Below are 26167 nucleotides of genomic sequence, written 5' to 3' on the forward strand. Positions count from 1 at the left end.
TTCAATTTTAGTATGTTGCTCTTTAATAGTTGCATGAGTACTAAAATCCCAATTATTTTATTTTCAAGTCTTACTTTATACTTACATTAATGCTGAGTAAACAATTTCCCCCCTTCTTTTATTTTGACCTATTAGTCCACATGGCTCTTGTCTTATTCAGTAGTAATCTCCTCAAATAAGTCAGTAAATAAAACCTCTCCTCAGCAAGAACTCTTCATTGCATCTTATGAGCAATTATACTGCAGCTGAGTGGTATTATATTACTAAGTACTGACACACAGATATGACAGCCTCACAGGAGAAAGAAAGAGCTCTTGAGTACATAAAGAGTGCTAAAGAAAGGTAGACTTTTGTGAATTACTAGTCCCTGTTCTTTAGATGGCAATAGCTATATTTCTTGTTGCACTAAAATATAAGAATACAGACCCATGAGAACAAAAGTGATTGCAACTGTATTTAATGCAGCTATTTGCATATTCTAGATGATAAAAAGATCAAATGAGACTTCCTTTAGTTCAGTATAAAAGGATTTTCAATATTGTAGTCATTAATTTTGTACTTTCCATAAAATACTCAGAAGTCAGACAATTTATCTTCATGTCAAAGTATCGCTAGAAATTAGCTGCAGCCTCATTGGAGTGATTATTAGTAATGCAAGGCAAACAGAAGCTATTGAAAGTTGTAGGAAAGTTTGAGAGTTACTTGTATTGAGGCCAGAACAGAAAAGGAGAATTATTTACTAGATCTAAAAAGGGAGGAGGATAGTGTAAGAAATAAGTGGCCAACTAGGTTGTCATGGCTCACTCTATACAGTGTGGCCATTTTGGAATTTCCCAGGGATAATGACATTAGATGGCAGATCCTCCTGCTCCAGAAGCACAGGCCCCTAGCTGCACAGGGCCTATAACACACAATTGAGCGGTTCTGGTCCTATCCACTAGAGGGAATTGCAACACATACACATTTTTCAGTGAATTACAATATTAAAGGCAGCTTCCCCTGAAGAAGACATGAAAACTGAAACTCTGGGGAACAAACCATGGAAAGAACTGGAATTGCACACCTGGAAATCCCATATTTTTGCAGAAAACAGACTTCATCCACAAGCATGGCAGCCAGAATATTTCACCAGATTTAGAGATTTCACTAATTTGAATTATGCAGTTTTGATTATGTGCTGCTGAAAGCAAGTTTGATTTAATTCAAAATCATGGTAGTGAGTGTTTTGAAGAAAAACTGTTTTAAATCTAAGGATTAAAGTATGTCAAGCAGAATTGCTTGATGACAGCCTCATTCTGATATTTCAGACCTGTATAAGGGTGCCCCATTACATGGGCACATGGCTGATTTAAATCATTAAAAGCAGTCATTAACAATGAAATAAGCTCTTTAAACTATAGACTTAATAACACCAATTAAATAAAGTCTTAAAATAAAGACTTAGTAGCTATTACCAGGGCTGGCCTTACAGGTGGGTGACATGGGTGACCACCCAAGGTACTGTTGTTGGGGAGGGGGTGGGAGTCATGGTCAAGAAGCAGGGTAGACCTGGGGTGTAAGGCCACAGAATGGAGCTTGAGGCAAAGGGTGAGGAGAGAAGCCCAGGGAGTCAGCAGGGGCCTGGGGTTCCAAAATACAAGTTTGCATTCTTCCCTAAGGCCGGCCATGGCTATTAAACTGATGTACTAGTAAGACAAACAAAGCCATGACCAAACAGATAGTTCTTAGGCTCAAACCTGGAGCACGCCAAACTTAGACTCTTGCAGATATAAGAATTACATAGAGAAAGTAATGCCAATACTAAAATTGGAAGAAAATTATCTTTTGCTAAGTGGTATATTAAAATGAATGCCAATTTTACTTCCAAGCAGAAATTAACAACTAAAATACTGCCTCACCAGCAGAGGATCAGGCTATCACTAACACAGAAACCCATGTTTGAGGGGGAGAGAAAAGAGGGGGTTCAAACCTCAAGTAAGGTTTGGTTAAAGCTTCACACAAAAGGTTCAATTCATTGCATATTTTAGACAAAATGATTCGCCCATCACCCCAGCAGTGCCATTCAGGAGTGAAAGCACATGTGAATTAAAAAAAATACAGTTGGCATACTGATAAACAAACCTTTTGTCTCAAAGCTCCTATGATAGAGAAGACCATGGGCCAGATCCTTGGCTGGTGTAAATCGATTTAGCTTTATGGACTTAAAGGGAACTATGCTGATTTACACCAGTCACAGGTCTAGCACAGTATGTCAATTGATGCTTAGCATTGTCTTTTCCTCCCTAGTCATAATTTTAGTTGGAAAAATACTTCCAACTAAAGTATTAAATGTTAGAGTGAAAAAACAAAGAACAGGACAACAGTGAATGACAAAGCCAAAACCAAAACCTCTAGGACAATCAACTGCTGGAAGAAACACAATCTTACAGAACAATCAGGTCATCTCTTGTCTTGTATTTTAAGGCACAAAAGAACATCTAATTGTTTATTTTTTATTCTTGATTTACCAAGGCAAGTCCTTTATAAAAACTTCTATGCAACTTGCTCTGTTAAGATCTAAATACTGATTTTAGTACTATTGTGCCATAAGCAGGTAATTGTTCCTTAGCAATTTTTCTAGGTGCATTGTACATGTTCAAAATAATTTCCATTAAGATGTTACAAAAAAATCACAAGTCTATAGACACGTTGAGTGTATAATTTCTAAAGTGAATTTAACATTCTTTTCTATTGCCATTTTCTCTTATGAATGTGTAGAATATTCACCATGTAATTGAAGCATATGTATATGTTGATCACTTCTAGAGTATACTGTTGCTGAATGAAACTAATATGGTGGTATAAATTCAATATTTATTCCTTTATTTTTGCCTACCCCTTAAATTCCGTTGACCTGCTATATAGCTGATACTTGCAAGACGCTATTCTGAATGAAGTTTCTACATATGACTATTTCAAGAGGAGAGTGCTTTCATGTTTAGTGATTTCATATCTATTCCTTTTCCAGCATTTAATTAAAATTTAGCTCACCAAGATAAGTTTATGACTGACAGGATCTCATTTGTTCCCATGAGGCACTCGAGTGACAGCATGTATATATTTATATATGTGATATCCATACATATACTACTACTAAATGCTGGGAAAACAACAAAAACAAACTTGGTTACCTCTTTCCCTCCAAAACTTTGAGGTTTGCAAAACAAGGCATCTGAAAGACAAAAGATTTGCAGTAGTATTGATGGGTTGAATATATTCCAGAATGGAAAAGGCTTGGGAACAGGTGTAAATGGGTTTCATGCATTCATATACCCCCACTCTGAAATGAAAGACCTTTGGGGTAAATATAGGCCCCAGTCCTGCAAGCTACTCCACATGGGTGCAGATGGGTTAGTGGTGGTCAGTTAGTGGTGGTCAGTTGCTGGTCTGGGGCCAGAGGATTCAATCTTGCAACTGATGTGCACAAGAGGAACTTGGACCTGTTTAGAGCCATGTCAAAATCAGTGGAAGCTCCATGCTTGCGGGGATCAGACTACAGGATTGGAACCATAAATTAAATTGAATACAAATTACTTATTGTATAAAATATATTAATAGTTTGCATTTCATAAGTCTGAGATCATCTTGAAACAGAGGGGAAGGGTTTAGTTTGGTTTAAATGTTCATGTCAACTGTGTCAGTAATAAATCACTTACACTTTTTTCTTTTTTTTTTTTCTTTTTACAGTGGGAGGGACAACTTTCACCATGGTACCACTTTATATTCAGGCTATCTATAAGCTTTTTTCTTTTTATATATTATATTACACACCACCACATTATATGCTGCAGTTAATAAAGGTGTATTTTGCCTTTCACACATCAAATGTTATTATGAACAAAAGCTAAAGAAACTCTTTAAATTGAAGTGTCCAAATCCAATTTCTCCATCATCAGCATCAGCATTAAGTTCAGAAAAGAACTTAAGAGAGCCAGAGGATACAATATTAGGTATGAATGCATCTGGAAAGGTAGATTGTGGCCTTTCCTAAAATCATACTGCAACAAACTTCCAAGTCCAGGCCCTGATCCTGAGAAGATGAATGTGTTCCCAGGCCAACCAATGGGCTGAATTAGCGGCTTAGTTTTTCTTTTTCTTTCTTTCCTGGATTTGTGCTTCTTTCAGTATAAATTGCTGAGGAGATGGTGGGAGAAGAGATCTTGCCCCAGGAACCGAAGTCTGATGGATATGTGTTCTCCTTCACCATTGGAAAGACATGGCATGCCTTATCCAAGTGGGTTTCTTTGGTGACAGTATAGGGAGGGCAGAAAAAGTTGAGCTTTTGACTTGGGGTTTCCAACCAGGCTGAAAAACCCAAGAGATTTCTTTGGCCCACAACATAGTTGGTTTAAATTTTTTGTCAGTCAGCTAGGAAAAGCGGTGCCCTTATTTAGACATTAGAGAACACAGTATGATCTTACTATGGCATCATATTTCTTCTGAGCCCTATAGATAGGAAAGGGAGTGTCAGAACCAGCATTTCAAAGCAGTTATTAAGAAGGTAGTAACCCCTGCCATAAGCAGGGAATATTCTTGGTTTTCTGACCTTCCAGAGTATTCTCAGAAATATAAATAAGTACATCTCTTAGCTCACCTACATCAGGAATTAAAAGTTATATTAATTGCAAAACAGTTAATATTTGCTATTTAGAAATTCTCATTCCTAAACAGTAATGGGTCTAAGAGAGTAAGCTAACCCAGAAAAGTTTCTTCTGAGCTAACTGATAAAGGCAACATTTCTAGGATATGGGATCCTTATTTCTGGCTCTGAAGGGTTAATTATTTAGTAAACAAGAAGCCACTAAAGAATTCTTGTATGTTTCATAAGTCATCTCACATTGACCTTAAATATTTTGCTTTGTTTAAAAAAAAAACAAAACCCACCTAGCTGAACCCAGTCATTTTTCTTTGCTTTCTTACCATGCTAATTCTGTTTCCTCCCCTCTGGAAGCCCCACATCTGCACTGGGGAGAAGGGGATTTGAGGAGCCCAGCCCATGCCAACACAGCTGCCCTGTGTACAGCTCCCTGTGTGAGGTTGTGTCACATGCCAATTAGTTCACATGCTGTTTGGAATATTGCATAGCCCCATAAGCCTCAGTCAGTGGCACAAAACTGTGTGGCTGGGGAAGAGCGCGTGGCTGTGAGGGGAAGCTGGGGGCTGTCTGGGGCCAGTGAAGTGGGTGGGGAGGGCACTCAGAGAGCTGGATGCCGGTTGGCCGGGGCTCTTGGCCGGGCACTACCATGCCTGGGCTGGTAGGCGTGGAGGGCATTAGCTGCCTGGGTGTGTGGGAGGGTGTTTGTGCTGGGGGAGCCTAGGGTAGGTCGCTGGAGGTTGAAGGAACCTGGGGCCGGTGCTGGAGTCCTCACAAGCTGCTGCTGCCGCTGCCACCGCATCGTGTCCCAGGGGCTCCTTCCCAGCTGTGAGCCAGCTTCGGGGGAGTCAGACTGGCTGCCCGCTCAGCAGGTGCCACATGTGCCCCACGTGGCCAGTAGGTGCAACTGCAGAGAAATGCCTGCAGCCTGCTAACACCTGAGCGGGCCGCGTGAGCGATACTGGAGCAGAACTGAATATCGTTGCTGCGATCTGGCCCTCTTTGAATCCTGTCCTACCCAGTGGCCACTGCCTGCGGCGGAGAAGCAGCGCCACGAGGGCACAAACCCCAGCCACTGCTATGAGACTGGTCTGCAGCTTGCGGGAAGGCTACTTTTCCTTCACCCCCACGGATCTCCCGAGTACCCAGTCTGATTCCTGGGGCTGTACGCCGAACAGCCACGCCATGTAAATAATAAATTAAATTAATGGAGATATCCTATCTCCTAGAACTGGAAGGGACCTTGAAAGGTCATGGAGTCCAGCCCCCTGCCTTCACTAGCAGGACCAAGTACTGATTTTGCCCCATATTCCTAAGTGGCCCCCTCAAGGATTGAACTCACAACCATGGATTTAGCAGGCCAATGCTCAAACCATTGAGCTATTCCTCCCTCTACCACCCAGTAGGTATTTTATCCCCAAAGGGCTCCGTCCTGTGAAGAAGTAGAGGAGAGATTGCACTTAAATTATACACTAAATAGTTCCAATATTCAATCCCAACAATAAAGGAACCTTTTTATACATGCAATACCGCGCAGACTATTCAGGTGCGAATAATTTATTATGGTAATTATGGCATAAACCAACGGGTCAGCAGCTAGCTGTTTAAATTGCGCCCCCTCCCCGCTCCACTCATCTCAAATCTCTGGGGAAATCACTGGACAAAATGACCCCTCTGCCTTTCATACTCATCAGAAACATGATGCTATACATGAACACTTTGCTGTGTGATGAAACAATTCTCATCTGCGGTGATCCTGGAGCTACACAAGGTCAACGGGTGTTCTGGTAACCAGGCTTACTCTTACCAGCCCATGACATTAATTAATAATACCCACACACCTTTCATCAGCAAAATTGGAATAACATTTATGCACATAATTATGAGTCGTTTGTTTTCTAATGCTTTGACAGCCATAATTTTTACTTTGCATGCACCTCATTTTACTTCACCAACCATAAGATACAGTACGGGGCTTTATTTTTAGTGGCAAAGATGTTTTAGATTACATTATGACATTTTCTGACCCACTTTTGTGCTTTCAGGCTTACCTGGGCTCTGTCAACAGCACATTTTAGAAACAGTGCAATGTTAAAGCTTGTCGCTAAACTGTAGTGTAAAAAAGTCTCCTGAATATTGTTAAGCTGATATTGATGCCCGTGAAAGGTGTCAAAATAACAAAACTGGAGGTTGAAGTACTCACTATATTCACTGAACAGGCACAGCTTTGTCGAGCTCCTCTTCACCTCAACTGTATGCTTCAGCTCTGACCTGAATAGTCTTTTTCTAGGAGTTCATTCTCCATAGCAATTTAAGGAGCATGCAGAACTCCCACTGACTTCAGAAGGTGCTCAGCACTTTGAAGGATTAAGCCCTCAGTCCCTCGCCTCTCTGCAGAGACTGCTGGCAAGGGTGCAAACTGGGATAGTGTTTTTTATGATGTGGTTACTTGCTCGCTGGGAACTGGATTGAGACCATCAACTCATTTCACATAGGCCACCAAATAATTTTCAAATGCTGATGACTTTCTTTCACTGCCAGTTAGGGATGGAATACGTCTGTTTTTGTGACACAACAAAATATTAAATGTGCCTATTCATTTACAAAAATGTATGTGAATATGAATGCTGTGAGCAACTGAACAATCATGGCTAGGGTAAGGGACCCAGTGGGGTTCTCTGCAAGAGAGAGGAAGTGGTTGATGGGTTAATCCCACCAAAGAGGAGAGGTAGAAGTCAGGGAGCAGGTGGAGGAATGTAGCTGCAGAGAACTTAACAGGGCCGTGGCCACTAGGCACTGGCCATTATAACTACTTTCTATTCAAGTAATGTCTTTCGGTTTCAGTATGGTTGAATATGAACACTTGCTTAATGACAACATTCATGTAGAAAGCTGCTACAAATGAAAGCTTTATCATCTGTACTATGAACCTAGAGAACCTGTTAATTTGAATTGAAAATTTCTATCTCCCATTGTCAGCAAATGATGGAAGAACTTGTTTGCATAAAATAAGAACCAGTTCAAGAGCTCTACCAAAATATTTTTAGAGTTCCAGAAAGTTTGATCAAACGGTTTTATGAAGTAGTTTTACGTTTTGCATGTGTCTGTGGTTTTAGTCATGCTCAGGATTGGAAGTCCTGAAGGATGGTTCTTCTCAGAGGGTTCCCTTTCCAGTACACCAGCAGTGCTACTAATCTCCACATGGGCCCATATGACAAGATTTCTAGCCCCATTTTGCACATATAAGAGCTTTAGATAATACAGGTAAATACCTCGATGTTTAGCTGTTTCTCCAAACAGAACCCCCCTGGCCTGTGGAAAGGATACATATGCTCCATCATCCCTCAGGATAGTGAAGCTTGGTCCCCTCCCCATAGCTAGCCAGCTCTGCTGTCATTGTAGAGAGATGAGAGATAGGACTTAGTCTCACCAGCTATCTGCCACTCTCCACCCTCCTAGTGGTGACTTGCCCAGAAGAGTGCTATGAGGGAGAAGTGCCTGTAATCCCTGGCGTTTAGGGACTGTGATTATTCTTGGCCATGTCGACCCCTTTACCTCTACAGTCCGGGAACAATCTAGTACATTGTGCAGGAAATGGACTAGATAGTTAAAGAAAATGGCTTCTTGGCAACAGCCTTCTGTGATTGGAATTTTATTATGTGTAATTTCTTCTTGTGAAACAAACCAGCTCTCCTGATATTTGACAGCTTTGTCATTATGCCTTGTGGAAACATGCTGCCCCTTATACTTATGTCCTGACAGGGTAAAATTAGTATGAGAGTAGATGAGTAAAGCAAGAAAGTCAAGTGTGTTAGGGATTGAGAGCTGTAGATTTTTGAGATTTCAAATAAAAATCATCTGTAAAGCTGTGCAACCAGTAACATAAACACTAGAACACATAGAAATGGACAACTTCCTCTTTCTGCCTGATAATATTACACCTGCAGATCCTGAGTTTCAGTAAAACTGCTGTGACCATTCTTGTGGAAGTGCTATATGCCAGAGTCTATACAACTTGCAAATGATCATTGTGAAAAAACAAGGAACCTCCATAGGCAGTGGTCAGGAGAGTCCCTGGCAGTATAGTTACTTCCACCAGAACTGCCTTGATAGGGGCTGGATGGGGAAGCAGGGTGTGCTGCAGCCAGTGCAGAGGCTTGGGCTCTGTACACAGATGAGCAACAGTGTTACTGGAAATAAGGGTGGTGAGGGTCTGCCACACCCCCTGGCTTCAAGTAGTAAAAATACCAAATACATGGTTTCCATCATTAGCACCTCCACTGTAAAAATTGTTGCAGCACCTCTGATGAGCAATGCCTCCAGTAGATCTCTGAGGATCCATGGGTTCTGGGAGCTGGTCAAACCGACTGCTTGCAATGTGGAGGAAAAGAGGGGAGAGTGAAGTGAAGGACAACTACAGAATGATCTGGTGCAAACTGAGCTTGCCGTCACTATGGAGCTAAATCGGTGCTGCTGCAATTGATGCAATAGCATCAATTTAGAGGGTCTAGTGAAGACATGATCAATCGATGGGATAGCACTCTCCCATCGATTTCTGAACTCCACCTCAACGAGAGGCGGAAGCAATGTTGGTGGGAGAGCGTCTCCCGTCAACATAGCATAGTGTGGACCCTGTGGTAAATAAATCTAAGCTACGTTGACTTGAGTTACGCTACTAATGCAACTCAAATTGCGTAGCTTAGATCGACCGGCAGCGGTAGTGTAGATCTGGTAGTGAGAAGGACATGATGACATTTTCTTCTGCCGGGGTCAGGTTTATCCATGGGAAGGAGCAATCTGACCCAGAGCACCTCCTGGTGTTTTTTTTTTTTCCTAACTAGCATATCACACTATTTTTATTGTCAGCCTGATGTATATGGACTCATGTGACCAAGATAATAGTTTTCTTTTTCAGAGCCTTGAATTCCCATTGAATGAATTTGATAGGTTCAGTTTAAAGCCCCAATGGACAATAATGTATATCTAACAACTAATATAGAATTCTATCTTTTTACTGAGGAGAAGCCTAGGATCAAGGCTATCTAGAAATTAATTAATAATTTGTCCCTGGAGGATGATTCCTGTTGGACCACGTGGAGGTCAATGTAAAGAAGATTGCACTAGTGACCTTTCTAATATTTTCACCCCTTATGTTAGGGAGCTATCATCTCTGGGGATGGTTTGTTAATCACTTGCCTGTGCTAGGTTCAGTTTATGGATAAAATAAGACTTTGTAATGATTATGTCTCATTCACATTTAAACACGCATTGAACAAACTCAAACATTTTAATTGCATATGTTCTCATTACATCTTATGCTGGTGGTTTTTCAGTGTAAAGACTAATCCTCACTGTTGGGGGTATATGGAATTCAAAGGTTGTGAAATTAATGGGGTCAACCACTTTTAGCTTTTAAGTTTATATATTTGAAACCAGTTAAAGAATTCCAATGACTACAAACCAGAAAACAATTAGAATTGTGATTTTCAATATGCTTTCCCCCACAATGTCAGTTAACCTCACCTGTGCAACCGGGGTAAGGAATTAAATGTAACTCTGCATGGAAATTCTAGTTTTTCTTATATTAAAATCTGTACTATTCCTCTCCTATACCTCTCTTGATAAATTACTGAATTATCACTCATGCTGAAATAAATTCTCCTTAATCTGTGATGGTGAATAGCACATATTGACAATTCTATTTGTATAAGGACCTAAGACCAATTTCTATTTCTGGTGTAAATGGAGTCACTGGAAGGTATGGCTGAAGAGCCCACCACCTGATATTCACCCTAACTGAAAGCTGGGTTTCTGGAAAATTGTGCAAGAAATGATGACAGATGATGAAACTCAGCAATCCATTGGAAGTTGAAGTTGAGGAGGTGGAACAAAAAGCAGGATCTGCTGAGCACCCAATCCAGTGCAGCACGTGAGAAAATCCATGTTTGGGGGACAGGGCAATCTGTGGAGGGTCTGCCAACTGTTGATGAGGCCAAGGAAGGTCAAGAATAAGGAAAGATGACAGTGAGTAATCCTGTAGTTAACGTTCAAACTAAAACTGGCACTCAAGGCCACACCCAATCCATTTATGAGAGAAGCATCATGATCTAGTCATTAGAGCTTGAGACCAGGATGCTGGACACTTAGGTTCTAGTTCCAGTTCTGCTTCTGAATAATACTACTGTACTTAGTTCACTACATCACAGGAGTGTTGTGTTGGATTAGTTAACGTGTATAAAGTGTCTGAATGCGTAAGTCATTGTTTAAGTACGAAGTTCTATTACAATTATTGTTTGGAGGAAATGGATACAAAATATTGCTCTTTGTCTAAAGAACTGGAACAGCATCTTTTAGATGGCTGGAGCAGAAAAAGAATACGACATATAACAAATGCTAAATAGCAACTACTCTGAAACCTAAATACACTTGTTCACGTGTGAATCCAGATATTAATATGAAGAGATCTTCCTCAAATATTCACAGAAGCAAAACTCTGTTTGTGCTCCTTTTGTGGATAGCAAGTAAAAGGGAGTTAGAACATGGGCTCTCAGAATTGGAACAAATATTTACAAACACATTTTTTTGCAGTGTTTGACCAGCTTGAATAAAGAGGCAGAAGAGGAGGAGGACTGGCCCTGATTTGGAGGGAAACAGTATTCTCAGCACCATTAATAACAAGAGGCTTGTGAAGGGACATTTAAAAAATCTATCTCCAACATTCACATAAATTCTTGTACCTTTCAGGCATTGTTTATAGCTTTCCTTACCCTTTTTGCTCATTATTAAAAAAAATTCTTTTTAAGCATAGATTTTCTCCCTCACAGCCATTTCCTTCTCCTGCTTGACCCTGCAGTGAAGTAAAAAATGACAAATTTGTGACATCATAATCATTTTTTCTCAGGTAACAAACTGTGAAGCCATTAACACAGAGCTGTGACTTCACTGCAGGACCAAAGGGAATGAGCAGCTGGCTACAGAAGGAGAAAGCTCTTATTCAAACACATATATCTTCAATAATAGCAGGGGAAATACAGAAAATTACTGTCAAAGTAAATTGCATTTTGTATAAATGCCATCTCCTTTCAAGTTTGCCCCAGCATGATAATCTTTCTTTATTTAGTGGTGTTGCCCTTTTCTCTTTAGAGACCTTTAGTGAAGCCTTCTTTTATATTTCATGTATCACCAACATGACTTAAATGAGCAGGGATGTGGTATGCCTGACATTTGTTTTTAATTATTTACATAAATAAAGAAGTTTCCTTATTCCACACCTGCTGCAATTATAAAAATATATTTTCTTCATTTATTAACTAAATTTAGTGCCTATGAGAGCTGAACAGACAGAGCACAGGCAGCAGCGGTATTGGAAAATTTCCTATACTGTTCTCCCTATATGCACGAAACCTGACTAACAGGACAAACTTTTCTAGGGATAATAAGGTCTTGATGCTCACTCAGTTCTTGGCCTCACTGCTGAGGCTTCCAACAAGGATGCAATTTGTTTAAAAAGTGGGAATTTGGTGGGAAGATAAAAATTACAGGGTGAAATTCTAGTATTTCACCCAGTGTCTTGGTCTTGCGTTGCTCCTTAGGCAGCACTGCTACAGACTCCGGTCTGCTTCTGAAAGACAATGCAGTAATTGTTGATTTGATAATGTGTCAGTAATCAAGAAGTTAAGGCAGAAGATAAGCAGAAAACAAGCTCTGCATGTGATTTATGTGCAGCCTGTACACATTGCAGAGTAACCCCATTTAAACTTCGGATAACTTAAATTGAGGAGGTTTTATGAGAAATCAAAAAGTTGAGTTGTATTTTGTTGTGGATTTGTTTTTTGTTGGCCATTGCAGACATACGTGTATATTGGCGTTGATCATAAAATGTATAAATAATTGTTTTAAAAAGATAAGAATTTCAATTAATTTCAATTAATCCAAAACTCCATATGTCGAAGTACACTGCCATTGCAGATGATTGAGTCTCCTTTCTGATGCTGTCCATTCTGTGTTCTTATACTAACAATCCATCTTTAAATGGGCTGAATCAAAATTATATCAGACACATTTCTGGAATGACCTTGGAGACTATTCCAGCCATTTCAGAAGTTACAATGAATTTCAGTGGAATCACTCTTCTTTAAAATAAGATGCAGTGAGGCCGGGCAGTTTTATCTAAATGATTTTTATTCGGTCACATGCATATCAAATTGCTACTTTCCTTCCCCATGCTTTTTGGAATTGGTGAACCACATGCTCCCTGATGTTGTAGACAGACAGAAAACTCCAGGAGGCCTGTTTCTCTTCTGCTCTACACTGGTTTTGGTGTAACTCTAAGGCTGTGTCTACACTGCACAGCTTTTAGCGACACGGCTGTCACTACAGCTGTGCCGCTAAAAGGCATGCAGTGTAGCCACTGTTTGTTGGCAGGAGAGAGTTCTCCTGCTGACAAAACTTCCACCCCCGACAAGCGGTATCTGCTTTGTCGGCAGGAGCTGTTCACACTGCTGCTTGTCATCGGCAAAACTTTTGTCTTTTGGGGGAGTCGTTTTTTAACACCTCTGAAAGACAAAAGTTTTGTCATTTAGTTGCCAGTGTAGACAAAGCCTAAGTGAGGGAAGAACTAGGCCTCAGGAATTTTCCTGGAGTTTGCTCCCATGAGGAATAAAGACTTGCTCCTCCTTTGTAGATTGGGGTAGAGTCTCTGTCCCTAAACCCACTGATGGCCACTGAGGGTATGTCTACACTACGAAATTAGGTCAATTTTATAGAAGTTGATTTTTTTAGAATTCAATTTTATACAGTTTATTGCGTATGTCCACACTAAGCGAATTAAGTCGGTGGAGCGCGTCCTCACTACCGCGGCAAGCATCGACTTACAGAGCGGTGCACTGTGGGTAGCTATCCCACAGTTCCCGCAGTCTCCGCTGCCCATTGGAATTCTGGGTTAAGCTCCCAATGCCTGATGGGGCAAAAACTTTGTCCCTGGTGGTTTTGGGTACGTCATCAGACCCCCCTCCCTCCCTTCTTCCATGAAAGCAACGGCAGACAATCATTTCGCGCCTTTTTTCCGGGGTCCCATCCGCCGGACCCGCTCATTCCGCTGCCTGCCTGGATGATCGGAACCCCAGGCAGGCAGCGGGCTGAGCAGGGCCGACAGATGGAGCCCCAGACTTGCAGCGGGCTGAGTGGCTCAGCCTGCTGCCGGTCTGGGGCTCCGTCTGCTGGCTCCTGCCAGCTGGGGTCCTGCTCAGCTCCGCTCAGCTGGCAGACCTCAGTAAGGTCGATCAGGGGTGCCTGGACAGACATGGATATCCTCCTCTTAAAGCACCGAATTGGAGTGACTCCAGATCATTCTCTTCTCTTCTCTACCTGCTGGGGTCAGGTACATCCATGAAGGACCTCTTCACAGCTCCCCTGCCTTTCTCTCTTCCTCAGCAGCATGGCTTCCTTGCTACTAAATAATGGGAGATACAGTTGAGTCCATGACTAAGCCACTCAGGCCTAATATGTGAGTGCCACAGAAAGGAGTTTCACCTCAGTTCCTCCCCCTCTGATATCCTTGCTCTACCCTTCTAAAAGTCACAGAACCCCTACTGTACTGAGAAGATTCCATGGTACCCACGGGCAGAATGCAATAGTTGCTGCTCTCCCCATTATGTGAATTTGCTCCTTTCATGTCACAAATTGCTACTTCCTCTACCATTCATCAGAGGGCAGCATGTTTAGCTGTATGCTTGTTATCAAAGAAGATATGCAGTAGCAATTTGGCGATTTACTGTGACTAGCTCAAATTGTTGTTTAAAAGTTTAAGTCATTAGTTAAAAGCTCTTTGATTAATGGTAGCTGAACAGCTTGGTATATGTATGACTATTCCACTGCTGAGTTGATGAATTCCAGGTAAGGTGATTGATTGTCTTAATGGTGTGCACATATGTTTCAGGGTGCACATAAATTAGCTGAAGGCACAGAGCTGCAGTCATAGGATTATTTTGGGGGATCATTCCCTCCCTTTTAATTTAAATTTTTTGCTTTTCAGTTTGATTCCAGGCATCCCACACTGCGACCTGTCTTGCATTGCTCCGTTCGCAGCTGTTTTCTTGCTCTCTTTCATGTAACTGTCATGCCCGAGGGATGATGACGACAACAGCAACAATGAAAAGAAAATCTATTCTGATATCGTGTTAGACACAGCAACTTACACAAACAAGTTCTACATTTTAAGCAGGTAAAATTACTTTAAACCTTGTGTCAAGACAATTGGGCTTTAAGGGAACATTTTCAAAGGCACCTAAATGACTTAACAGAACTAAGACTCCAAAGTCATTTAGGTGATTTTGAAATTTTTATCCTCAGTTTAAAAGCAAATACATTATTAGGCCCGGTTCATCAGATATGCTGTGGCCAATTTGTGCCATGCTGCCAGCACAAGGTGGCCATAAAGCTGGCATATTTGATCACACGGTTTTCACTCTAGAGTAGAAAGATCTTCTGATGATGAAAAGCCAGCCTAACAACTCCTGCACCACAATCCCTACACCTAGGCTTGGCAGAATTCAATTTTTATATTTTAGAGCAGGGGTCGGCAACCTCTGGCACGTGGCTCGCCAGGGTAAGCACCAGTCGGAAAGCCGCGGCCAGCACATCCCTCGCCTGCGCCGCTTCCCACAGCCCCCATTGGCCTGGGACGGCAAACTGCGGCCAGTGGGAGCCGCGATTGGCCGAACCTGCCGACGCGGCAGGTAAACAAACTGGCCTGGCCCGCAAGGGTGCTTACCCTGGCGAGACGCGTGCCAGAGGTTGCCGACCCCTGTTTTAGAGGATACTAGCAAAGTTTATTTTAAAGCATTTTTTTTCATTTTTAATCTATTTAAATTTTCACAGTTGTGGAAAGTTAGGGAATGTCAGACAGTAGGGGCATCAGAGAATAATTATTTAATGACAGCAGATATTGAGATTCAAATAGTTAAAGCTTTATAACTGTTAAAAACACAAATTACCAATGTCACAGGTCAAGATATACACAGGAAATATCCTTAAATCAAACTCTAATAATTTCTCAAGTAGCATTTTTTTTTTAAACTTTGCCTATCTGTAAATTTCAATTATTATCAATGGAAATATTTGTATTTGTATGTGTGTGTGCAGTGAAATTGATGGTTACCAACAAAAATCTAATCCTTCCAAGCCTTTACTTGTGGCCAGTGTAGGGGCATGGCTGAAACAGAGGGGAGTTAGTCAGGACTCCCCTGCATGCAACTGGTCTCAGGATGCCATATTGTCCTCTTGGGAATTTTGGCAACTCTTGTAAAGAGGAGCCTAGTAGGGGAGTAGGGTGACCAGATGTCCCGATTTTATAGGGACAGTCCTGATTTTTGGATCTTTTTCTTATATAGGCTCCTATTGCCCCCCCCCCCACCCCATCCCGATTTTTCACATTTGCTCTCTGGTCACCTTATAGGGGAACAGCTCAGCACATAGACTGGGGGAGTGCAAAGGTGGGTTAGATCCACTTTTACCCACATCTACTGAGTTATGCTATGCGCTCTTTAGCTGCAGCCCTAGATCTCGGATGTTACATTTTAAACATCACAGTTTACAATTACATTGTAAAGTTCCTTTAAAAAAAGGGAAGCAAATATGCCAGATTGAGAGCAATGGGAAGTGGAGTGCTCCATTTGTCCAAATAACATGTACAATATGGACAGCAGCAATACATGTCTTGCCCTGTTGCCCCTACCAATAAGCCTAGCCATGGCTTATAGGAATCACCCTTTAGGGATAAGAGGGGCTACCATATCCATTCAGGATTTGGCTTCTCTGCTGAGACTGCAAATTGTGCTGGAGTTTTGTGGTGAGGGCCTGTCCGGCTAAGACCTGGACTGAGACCACCACCTCATTTCATACAGACTGCAGAGCAGCCATCAAATGGTAAAAGCTTTCATTCACAAACCTTCATTCTATCTGTTATTTGTACATTACTGTCATTTCTGCCTCTCTCCTCATGTAGCTGCACAGCACACCAGTCTGTAGACATTCAGAACTGTTTGCTGTATGCAGATCTGGGGAAGGTTTGCTATCAGAAATCAATATTTTAAATGATGTTTTCCCTAGAAGATTATCATCATTGTAAAATCAAAATATTTTGCAATTTCTGAAAGCTCAAAGAAATATTCTACGTATGAGCTGACAGCAAACCATAATCAAATTGTCAAGCAATTGCTCCTACTGTGGCAAAGTGAGAATGTTAGATTACATGTGTCAGCATGTGAAGATAAAGACTGCATAGTGAACAGCATGTTGAAAGCTTGATAGGAGATGGGAAGTTTATCGCTGTAAACTGTAACCTATTGTAGACAGTTCTGCTACCTCAGCAGTCCTTAGTTTGCATTAAAAACCTTTATGATCAATAAAATGCCTTAGTTTTGGCACTTGAAAAACACTTTAAAAATTTTCTACCAACTTTATTTGGCCAATTAAATTGAAGACTAATTGTTATTCCAAAGGGTTAAGTAATAAAATATGCTGAATGATAGTATCTTATGTACCCTAGTTATTTACTGAATCTAATATTATCACCACTATAATCTCTTCAAACAGGCCCCAAACGCATGTTGCTGTGCTATTTGAGTAAGAAAAATAGCTCATTTGCTCAACATATGCGTTAGCTGCTAGCCTATGTTTTTAGCTATTTAAAGATTTATGTTCAAATTATTTTTTTCCAGTTTTCCTGTCCTTTTACCTATTCTCTAAACTCCTCAGTCTTACTGTCCAATCTGGCTGTTCTGCAGACTACCATTAAGAACATCTCCTAAGGGTATCTATTGACCTTGGGCCCAATCTCAAATGTGCTGAGCACTCAGACTCCCATTAACTTCACTGAGAATTGAGGATGCTCATCCCCTTATGGGATCAAGAGTGTGGAGCACTACCTTAGCTTGTCTAAACATTCAGATACCTATCTGTCCCTTGAAGGCAAGGGTCAGAGTATATTTTTGAGAGCAGTTCGTATCAGGTATTTAGCCTTGATAGCCAGCTTCTTATTCAGGTACAGTAACTCCCCACTTAATGTCCTCTTGCTTAACGTTGTTTCGATCTTACCTCCCTGCTTCATTACGGAACATGCTCGTTTCAAGTTGTGCAATGGTCCCCTATAACGTCATTTGGCCACCTCCTTTGTCCACGGCTGGCAGCCCCCCATCAGCTCCCCTACGCCCCCTCCAGCGCCTCCCACCCAACGGCAAACCCCGCGGATCAGCGCCTTCCTCCTACCCGCAGCAATCGGCTGTCTTGTTCAGGAGGCTGGGGGGAGGAGCGAGGACATGGTGTGCAGCCTCCCCGGCCTCCTGAATGCTACAAACCAGCTGATTGCCATGGGCAGTAGGCGGGGGGAACAGGGGGAAGGCGCTAATCCACAGGGTCTGCCGGTGGGTGGGAGGCGCTGGGGGAGGGGAGGCATAGGGGAGCTGATAGGGGGACTGCCAGCCTGTTTAATACCTGTATTAAATTGCTTGTTTAAAATTGTTTAAAATGTATATAATGGCTTTTGTCTGGCAAAAAAAAAATTTCCCTGGAACCTAAGCCCACCTATTTATATTAATTCTTATGGGGAAAGTGGATTCACTTAAAGTCTCATTTTTCAGGAACATAACTACAACATTAAGTGAGGAGTTACTGTATATTATTTAGTTGTAAATCCAGAATATGAATATATATAGAGAGAGATATTTTACAAATATATTATTTACCCCTCATCTATTTAGGTGCACAAATATTCTGATGTACATTTTCTTCCTCAGAGCCATTATGGTACATATCACAAATACATAATTTGATACATATAGGGGCCAGATCCATGGCTTTTGTAAATCAGCATAGCTCCACTGATTTACATGAAGATTTAGCCTACCATTTTGGAAAATGTACATTGTGGATACAGTGGTTTATATCTGTTGATTTATTTGGTAAATGCACATTGAAATTATTAGACTTCTCCGTGTAACTCCTGATGGCATTCACAGGAGCCACATGCACTTACAGCCAAATCCCATCCCCAGTCAATGGGACTTTGCCATTGACTTTAGTGGGACCAAATTTGGCTCTTACGGAGTGGAGAATTATGCACACTTGTATTAATGTGGAAAGTGTATATTTTCTTTGGAGCAACTTCCAGGTTTGTCAGATGCAAAGAACTGCAATTTGAAGCTTGCATAGTTAAAAGGAAAAGAGAAATAGCAAAAGTTAAAGTTCTGACAGTAATGGGCTGGATGAATGGACTGTAAGGTGGATAGAAAGCTGGCTAGATCGTCGGGCTCAACGGGTAGTGATCAATGGCTCCATGTCTAGTTGGCAGCCTGTTTCAAGCGGAGTGCCCCAAGGGTCGGTCCTGGGGCCGGTTTTGTTTAATATATTTATTAATGATCTGGAGGATGGTGTGGACTGCATTCTCAGCAAGTTTGCCGATGACACTAAACTAGGAGGCGTGGTAGATACACTAGAGGGTAGGGATCGGATACAGAGGGACCTAGACAAATTAGAGGATTGGGCCAAAAGAAACCTGATGAGGTTCAACAAGGACAAGTGCAGAGTCCTGCACCTAGGACGGAAGAATCCTATTCACTGCTACAGACTAGGGACCGAGTGGCTAGGTAGCAGTTCTGCAGAAAAGGACCTAGGGGTCACAGTGGACGAGAAGCTGGATATGAGTCAACAGTGTGCTCTTGTTGCCAAGAAGGCTAACGGCATTTTGGGCTGTATAAGTAGGGGCATTGCCAGCAGATCCAGGGACGTGATCGTTCCCCTCTATTCGACATTGGTGAGGCCTCATCTGGAGTACTGTGTCCAGTTTTGGGCCCCACACTACAAGAAGGATGTGGAAAAATTGGAAAGAGTCCAGCGGAGGGCAACAAAAATGATTAGGGGTCTGGAGCGCATGACTTATGAGGAGATGCTGAGGGAACTGGGATTGTTTAGTCTGCAGAAGAGAAGAATGAGGGGGGATTTGATAGCAGCCTTCAACTACCTGAAGGGGGGTTCCAAAGAGGATGGAACTCGGCTGTTCTCAATGGTGGCAGATGACAGAACAAGGAGCAATGGTCTCAAGTTGCAGTGGGGGAGGTCTAGGTTGGATATTAGGAAACACTATTTCACTAGGAGGGTGGTGAAGCACTGGAATGCGTTACCTAGGGAGGTGGTGGAGTCTCCTTCCTTGGAGGTTTTTAAGGCCCGGCTTGACAAAGCCCTGGCTGGGATGATTTAGTTGGGAATTGGTCCTGCTTTGAGCAGGGGGTTAGATTAGATGACCTCCTGAGGTTCCTTCCAACCCTGATATTCTATGATTCTATGAATGTCAGCTTGACCACTTTGCACATAAATGTACACCATGAAATACCACTGAACAAAAAAGTTGTAGGATACAATTCTATATATGGGCAACATGCCTATACATGGGCAACATGGCTAATGTAAAGGCACTTTCAGGACCCTGGCCTAGATCTTCAGTTGCTGCTTGGATACACACAGCACAACTAGGGCAGGAGGGAGAAAAAGGGTGGAAAGTGATTACTATTAATAATATCTACTGAATTACAAAGGAAGTATCATTATCCACATTATAGATGGGGAAACTGAGGCACGGAGTGATGCAGTAACTTGTCCAACGTTACCCACAGGCCAAGGGCAAACTGGCAATAGAACCCAGCTCTCCTAAATCCCAGTCCAGTGCTCTATCCATTTGGAAATACTGTCTTCCTCTTCAGAGCGTGAGCTTATTGTGTGCCAGGCCAGTCCTTTGTTATAAGGGAGAGCAGTCTCAAGAAGTATCTCCTAGGTGAAAATGTCTTTTGAGCAGATTTTTAATTTTATCAAAAACAATGAGAAGTCCTTGTGGCACCTTAGAGACTAACAAATTTTTTTGGGCATAAGCTTTCGTGGGCTAGAACCCACTTCATCAGATGCATGGAGTGGAAAATACAGGAGCAGGTATAAATACATGAAAAGATGTGATTTGCCTTACCAAGTGTGAGGTCAGTCTAACGAGACAATTCAATTGACAGCAGGATACCAAGGGAGGCAAAATAACTTTGAAATGGGTCACTCTCATTACCACTTCAAAACAGTTGACAATAAGGTGTGAGTAACAGGAGGGGGAAATTAGTATTGGGGAAATCAGGTTTAGGTTTTGTAATGACCCAACCACTCCCAGTCTTTATTCAGGCCTAATCTGATGGTATCCAGTTTGCAAATTCATCCCAGTTCTGCAGTTTTACGTTGGAGTATGTTTTTGAAGATTTTTGTTGAAGAATTGCGACTTTCAGGTCTGTTATTGAGTGACCAGGGAAACTGAAGTGTTGTCCTACTGGTTTTTGAATGTTATGATTCCTGATGTCAGATTTGTGTCCATTTATTCTTTTGCATAGAGACTGTCCGGTTTGGCCAATGTACAGAGGGGCATTGCTGGCACATGATGGCATATATCACATTGGTAGATGTGCAGGTGAACGAGCCCCTGATGGTGTGGCTAGGTCCTATGATGGTGTCCCTTGAATAGATATGTGGACAGAGTTGGCAATGGGCTTTGTTGCAAGGATAGGTTCCTGGGTTAGTGTTTTTGTTGTGTGGTGTGTGGTTGCTGGTAAGTATTTGCTTCAGGTTGGAGGGCTGTCTGTAAGCGAGGACTGGCCTGCTCCCCAAGGTCTGTGAGAGTGAGGGACTGTCCTTCAGGATAGGTTGTAAATCCTTGATGATGCGCTGGAGAGGTTTTAGTTGGGGGCTGTAGGTGACAGCTAGTGGCATTCTGTTACTTTCTTTATTGGGCCGGTCTTGTAGTAGGTCACTTCTGGGTACCCTTCTGGCTCTGTCAATCTGTTTCTTCACTTCACCAGGTGGGTACTGTCGTTTTAAGAATGCTTGATAGAGATCCTGTAGGTGTTTTTCTCTGTCTGAGAGATCGGAGCAAATGTGGTTGTATCTTAGAGCTTGGCTGTAGACAGTGGATTATGTGATGTGGTCTGGATGAAAGTTGGAGGTATGTAGGTAAGTATAGCAGTCAGTAGGTTTCTGGTATAGGGTTGTGTTTATGTGACTATCGTTCATTAGCACTGAAGTGTCTAGGAAGTGGACCTCTTGTGGGGACTGGTCCAGGCTGAGGTTGATGGTGGGGTGGAAATTGTTGAAATCTTGGTGGAATTCCTCAAGGCCTCCTTCCTATGGGTCCAGATGATGAAGATGTCATCAATGTAGTGAAACTAGAGTAGGGGTGCAAAGGGACAAGAGCTGAGGAAGCGTTGTTCTAAGTCCCGCTGACTTTAAGGTATAAATTGTCTCCAAATCTGAAATAGTTGTGGGTGAGGACAAAGTCACAAAGTTCAACCACAAAGTTCAGGTTTGCTGTGATGGTATTGGGGATGCTAGGATGGTGTTTTCTGGAAGATCACCAAAGGATTGTAGTTTCCTCAGGAAGTCAGTGGTGTCTCGAAGATAGCTGGGAGTGCTGGAAGCGTAGGGCCTGAGGAGAGAGTCTACATAGCCAGATAATCCTGCTGTTACGGTGCCAATGCCTGAGATGATGGGGCATCCAGGATTCCCAGGTATATGGATTTTGGGTAGCAGATAGAATACCCCTGGTCGGGGCTCTAGGAGTGTGTCAGTGTAGATTTGTTCCTGTGCTTCTTTAGGGAGTTTCTTGAGCAGATGGTGCAGTTTCTTTTGGTAATCCTCAGTGGGGTCAGAGGGTAATGGCCTGTAGAATGTGGTGTCAGAGAGTTGTCTAGCAGCCTCATATTCTGACCTATTCATGATGACTACAGCACCTCCTTTGTCAGCCTTTTTTATTATGATGTAAGAGTTGTTTCTGAGGCTGTGGATGGCATTGTGTTCTGCACGGCTGAGGTTACGGGGCAAGTGATGCTGCTTTTCCACAATTTCAGCCCGTGCACATCGGGGGAAGCACTCTATGTAGAAGTCTATGCAGATTCCTTCTTTTTGTAGTGTTGGTAGGAAGCTTTCTTTGGGTCAGTGTGCTGTTCAGTGGTGTGTTGGAAATATTCCTTGAGGCAGAGACATTGAAAGTAGGATTCTAGGTCACCGCAGAACTGTATCATGTTTGTGGGGGTGCAAGAAAAAGAATAATCTCACTACAGTATAGTATTCCAGGGCAACACTAAGGAGTCACACAAACAAGGAAACTCAAAGTTAAGGCTAGGCTAAAAGCTTGTTGATGATTTTGATGTGTGTATTTTTCAGTCTTTTGAAACTTCTGTTTACTGCCAATTTGCAGGTCTTTTCACTAGTCAATTAGTATTCACTGTCAGTCATTGTCTCATCCTCCCCGAGGATTTCTCAGCTCTATTCCACTAGGCAAATGCATCCCTTTAATGAAAATTTGTTGATTGTCTGTCTTGACAGCTACAATGGCTGCTGACTTTCACATATCACCTGTGCTTAAGTAATGAATTTCCATTGGCTGCTCACTGTGTCGTGCCCCCCCCACACACAGTAGGAGCTGAAAACAAGCACGAATTAAGTAACAATTACTATCGCTTTTAACTCTTGATTTGAAACTGCTTACTTGTGGTTTTATTTTTGCATAGCTCTCCAAACTGTCTAGCTAAAAAGGCATTTAAAATATATGTTGTATTGTGAGTCAGGCTATACTGCCAAGGCTTATTATGATGATAAAATAAATTATAATGGTCATATTTTGCCAACAGAAATATTGGCCCACAACCTTTTCTTTCACCAGTTTTCACCTTCGGAGTCTATCTGAAGGTGTGTGTATGGGGTGTAATGAAAGGACTCAGTCACTCTCTTTTCAAAAGAAGCTAAATACACATGTTCAAGGGATGAATCTCCCTGCCCTCTTCAATTTCTCCAGTAATTAGCAGGACTTTAGAATTATAAGAATGTCTTTGTTGTATCATTCTAGCAGGAGGAGGCTTTGTTGTCTTACATCTTAATAATTTATCATTCACTTGATAAGAATTCTAAAAGATTAGTCGATAAGAATAAACAGTCTCAGGGAGACAGTTCTTTGATGCCGACTTTGTTAATTTTGCAGCAACTGAATCAGTCTCTGTCATTACAATTTAAGAAGCAGAATTGCAAAATCATCATTTTGGAGAAGTTACTACTGCCAAGTCTTTTACAAAATAACTCATATTAATTAAACCCTTTAAAACAAAACAGCAACAAAAATTATAGCTCTCCTTACTACACAGGAGGACGGAAAAACTGCAAAGGGTGGGAACGTCAAAACAATTATAAATGGAGACTGATCTGCAATCTCTGCTCTAAAATTAAAAGGGAAGGAGAGGAAGCCAAATATTCTGGTAAATAGTCAAGCATAGTTATGCACGGGCAGACTAATTCAATTAAAATTAGAACCGACTTGACCCTTTATTTACAGCTCTGAAGGTTCAAAATATTATGATAAACTTGTTTCATTTTCACATATCTCACAACTTCCTAGTTTGGGTAGGGACTAAAAGTTAATGAAACCCTGCAAGGAAGGTTGTTCCAGAGAGGGGACAAGCACAAAACTAGGAACAGGGCGTTCTTGCTATGACACTGACTCCCTCTATGGTCTTGGACAAGTCTCGTAACTTCTCTTTATCTGCTTCCCCATCTGTAGTCTGGGATAATAGCATGTACCTATGATGTAGGGATTGTTTAGTTAATGTCAGCAGAGAACTCTGAAGATGGAAACAGCTATGTTTTATAGCCTCACTTTTGTCATATTTAAACACAGCTGACGGTAGGGTGCAAATGCAGAGAAGCACCCTCCTAGCAGAGACTGCTGGAAGAAGCAGCTCAGTAGCCTCTAGAACTCCCCAAAGAGCAGATCCACCCTGGGAGTTTTGAAGAAGATGCAGTTTGTGTTCTCCCTGCGTCAGGGACAGATCTGTTGGCTGCTCAGAACCATGGCTCCAGCATAATTGAAGAGGCACTTTGCCTGATTTCAAGTGTGAGGGCCACACACTACCTATTTTACTCACATGTGACTACTCTGAAGAGTAAGAACAGCAGGATTTGAAGTTCAAAACCATAATGAACAAAGTAAGGGCCAGCACCTGATCTCAGTTGCATTAGTGTAAATGCAGCAAAAACAACGAGGAGTCCTTATGGCACCTTAGAGACTAACAAATGTATTTGGGCATAAGCTTTTGTGGGCTAAAACCCACTTCATCAGATGCATGGAGTGGAAAATACAGTAGCAGGTATATATACACAGTACATGAAAAGATGGGAGTTGCCTTACCAAGTGCGGGGTCAGTGTTAATGAGACAATTCAATTAAGGTGGAAATGGGCTATTCTCAACAATAGAATACCAAGGGAGGAAAAATCACTTTTGTAGTGGTAATGAGGGTGGCCCATTTCAAATAGTTGACCAGAAAGTGTGAGTAATAGTAGGGGGAAATTAGTATGGGGAAATTAGTTTTTGTAATGACCCATCCACTCCTCGTCTTTATTCAGGCTTAATTTGATGGTGTCCAGTTTGCAAATTAATTCCAGTTCTGCAGTTTCTCGTTGGAGTCTGTTTTTGAAGTTTTTGTGTTGAAAAATTGCCACTTTTAAGTCTGTTATTGAGTGACCAGGGAGATTGAAGTATTCTCCTACTGGTTTTTGAATTTATAATTCCTGATGTCAGATTTGTGTCCATTTATTCTTTTGCGTAGAGACTGTCCAGTTTGGCCAATGTAAATGCAGCTTAGCTCCACCAAAATAAATAAAGTTACTCTAGGTCAGTGGTTCCCAAACTTTAACAACCTGTGAACCCCTTTCACTAAAATGTCAAGTCTCGCGAACCCCCTCCTAAAAATTAATATTTCCAGGGATTTTCTCCTTTACCTGAGTATAAATTATAAAAGCAGTGATCTTGGAAATATAAAATTTGTTTTTATGACATGCTTATTACACACTATTTATTATTAATTATTATTTATCATTACACTATTTTTATTACATTATGAAAATGGCAAAACTCTTCCAAGATCTCACTTTCGTAGCTTGTATCACTTTCAATAAGCCTCTTATAAGACAAGGCTCCTATGTTTCATCAAGGAGTATCAGATGTGAAACAGCATGAAGGTATTTAAGAAGCCAACTCAAAGAGTTCCTTCTACACAAGCATTCGGGTCTTGAACAGTCCAGGCAAACAATGCACATTACAACAAAGCTTAAGCTTGTTCTTCATAATAATTTTAAAAACAATACTAGCTGCCTATTTAATTTTAAAAACAGCAAAAGATATCCACCTCCCTTTCCATGTCTTATAAGGAGTCTTGAATTTTAAATCTCCTCAGTGTGATAGAGATGCTTGCTTTGATCTGTTTAGCTCTTGGAAGTCCAGGGGCTCCAGGCTGCTGGCCCTGTGCTGCCCGGGATCCCTAGGGACAGCTCTGTCCGCCATTAGGGAATTTTTCCCCAGGAACCCCCTGTAACATTTCGCGAACCCCCAGGGGTTCACGAACCCCAGTTTGAGAACCACTGAAATAGAGTTACAGTGGTGCAATTGAGATAATAATTTGGCCCAATGCATC

The sequence above is a fragment of the Terrapene carolina genome, unplaced genomic scaffold, assembly GCF_002925995.2.
Source record: "Terrapene carolina triunguis isolate 2854851 unplaced genomic scaffold, T_m_triunguis-2.0 Scaffold211, whole genome shotgun sequence".
In the NCBI taxonomy this organism is placed as follows: domain Eukaryota; kingdom Metazoa; phylum Chordata; order Testudines; family Emydidae; genus Terrapene; species Terrapene triunguis.